Genomic DNA, 2,494 nt, shown 5'->3' on the forward strand with positions numbered 1-2,494 from the left:
ATATAAAGGGGAATTAGGGGCAGATTAGGTGAAAAGTAGACTATGCCAAAACGAATACATGAAATCCTAGCTAGAGTTAAGACCAACAGGAAAGGGTCAACTAATGTCTGAAGGAAATAACTATAAGTCTGATTAAAGTCTAAATGAGCAGTGTCTCCTTAGCTTCCCAGTATCTGTGTCAAGTGATCTTCAAAGCACCTGGTATCCATAGTTGTCAGGTGTGTTTCCACACGCGGTGGGTGAGACTGAAGACGTGTTCTCCGTGCCTGTGATGTAGATGCAGCTCCTACTGGAACTCAGTGGAGAACTTAGGAGACACCAGCAGTCAGAGGCAGCTCGCTGGATTTTACCTCTACGGCCGAGTACTTGTGTATTGGGTTTGCCTCATGCACCAGTTCTTTCCGGAGCCTGGCTAGCTCTTCCTTCTGCTGTTTCTCTTCCTGCTGCCTGACTTCCTCCAACTGCTGCAGTTCCCAGGCCTCTATTTCAGCCATTTTCTAATCCAGCTCCTGCTGCTCTTTGGCTCTCTTCTCGGTGGGCAGCTGCAAAGGTTCCTGAACTAGAGAACCAGAAGGGTTCTTAGCAACTGATTTTTTTTCTCTTTCTTGGGAACAAAGGACTCTTGGGAGATGGCGGTATCTGGACGAGCCTTGAAGCAAGCTGCTTCCTTCTGCGGCTTCTGGTCTTCCTCCAGCTGGTGCTTCCGTTTCAGCCTTGTGGGCACCTCCCTGGGTCTGTCTCCAGAGAGAAAGGTGCAGCTTGAGTCACATCCTTTACCTTTTTCTCTGGCGGGTTAATGGTGTCAACATGGGGCACAGGAAATGCCTTGAACTTGGGTGCCTCCCCTTTCTGCATTTCTTTTATTTTTTTCTTTTTCTCCTTCTGTAACTGGCATTCTTTGTCCTGGGTATGAAAGGAGAAAGGGCACACCTCCACATGTCTTGCCTCTGGGATGTGGGGCTTATAAGGCACCCATAATGTGGCACAGGTTGAACTTTTATCATTACTGGTTTTGCCTATTCCTCATCTTCTTAGATGGGCGCTTGGATTCCTGTTCTTCAATGCAAAAACTGGAGACTTAGGGACAGTGGCTGGAATTCCCTTCTTTTCAGGAACACTCACGACATCTTTCAAGATCTTAGTAGAGCAAGGTCTGGAATGAAGCTCAATTGTTCATCTTCTGGTTTTTCCTTTGACTCTTGCTCATAGATTCGCTTCTCAGTTTCCAAATCAAAACCAACAGGCTGAGTAAGAGGAATAACAGGAGGTCTCTTGGGCAAGATGGGGCCACTTCCAAAAATTCTGGGATCAAGTTCCCGTGCTTTGAATCTGTATTTGTTAAAATATTGTCTTAGTTAGGAGGAAATACATTTCTGTGTTTCAGTACAGCACTCTCTGCTGGGTATGAAACTGTTTGTAACCAAGTGGCTGCTATGTATGTATACGCACCATGCACATCGTGGTACCTAAAGATTCCAGACGAGGAGCTCAGATTCCTTGGAACTGGAGTTAAAAACTAAGGCATTAATTCCTGCCACCATGGGAGCAGACATTTTGTTGGCTATTGTATTCTCGGCACTGAATAAGGGCCTTGGGTATGGTAGACATCTGATGAATACTTGATGCATTAAAAACTAAAAAATAACCCCCCTTTGTCCTCGCTAGTGAGTAAGGAATGCAAGTGGGGAAGCATGATTGAACATAATGAACATGTTAATCATGTTTACATTCCTTTGCTTTCCTCGACTTTATGGTCATAGACTAGAATATGCTTATGGACTAAAGATAAAATGTCTAGTTAGAGATAATTCTAGACCATGGTTAAATCTTTGAACCGTCACAGTTGAAGAATTTTATTTAACCAGAACCTGTATGAGTCTGTTCCGAGTGCCATAACAATAAAGCCACCGATTTGGTGGCTTACAGAACAAAATGTATTAAGTCATACTACTGGAGTCTGAAAACTCCAGGATGAGGTCTGGAATGGGTGGTTTCTGGGAGGGCTGTGTTCCTGCAGATGGTTGCCATCTCATTTAACCAAGGGTATGGGAAAGAAGACAGTTCTCACTCCTTACAAGCCACAGGCTTCACCTGATTAGGTCTCACCTTATCATTTTACTTAAATTTTAGTTTTCTTCAAAGACCATATTTCCAAATACAGTCCCATAAAGAATTAGAGTTCCAATGTACACATTTTGAGAGACTGATATTCAATCCATATCAAGACAGTGTCTAAGAGCCATCTTGCATTTCAGGTAACAAGAAAATCCAACTGGATTTGCTTCTGAAAGAAGTAGATTCATATTTAGGTGAGGAGAAGGGACGGGGAGACAATGTCAGGATGATCTCTTGCCTGGTGTGATGCACATGCCTATAATACCATGGCTCAGCAAGGAGGATTCTTGTGGTTTTAAGACCAACCTGGGCTGGGTAGTGAAATACTGTCTCAAAAACATAGTCCAGAGCCCACCCAAGGACATGAGAGCAGGAGAGC

The 2,494-nt window shown here is 43.9% G+C and overlaps 1 pseudogene; it reads right to left on the reverse strand.

Moving 5' to 3' along the window:
- Nucleotides 1-286: 286 nt before the first annotated feature.
- On the reverse strand, nt 287-2,114 carry LOC110304568 (annotated as a pseudogene).
- Nucleotides 2,115-2,494: the final 380 nt, after the last annotated feature.

The sequence above is a fragment of the Mus caroli genome, chromosome 11 (genome assembly GCF_900094665.2).
Source record: "Mus caroli chromosome 11, CAROLI_EIJ_v1.1, whole genome shotgun sequence".
Taxonomy (NCBI): domain Eukaryota; kingdom Metazoa; phylum Chordata; class Mammalia; order Rodentia; family Muridae; genus Mus; species Mus caroli.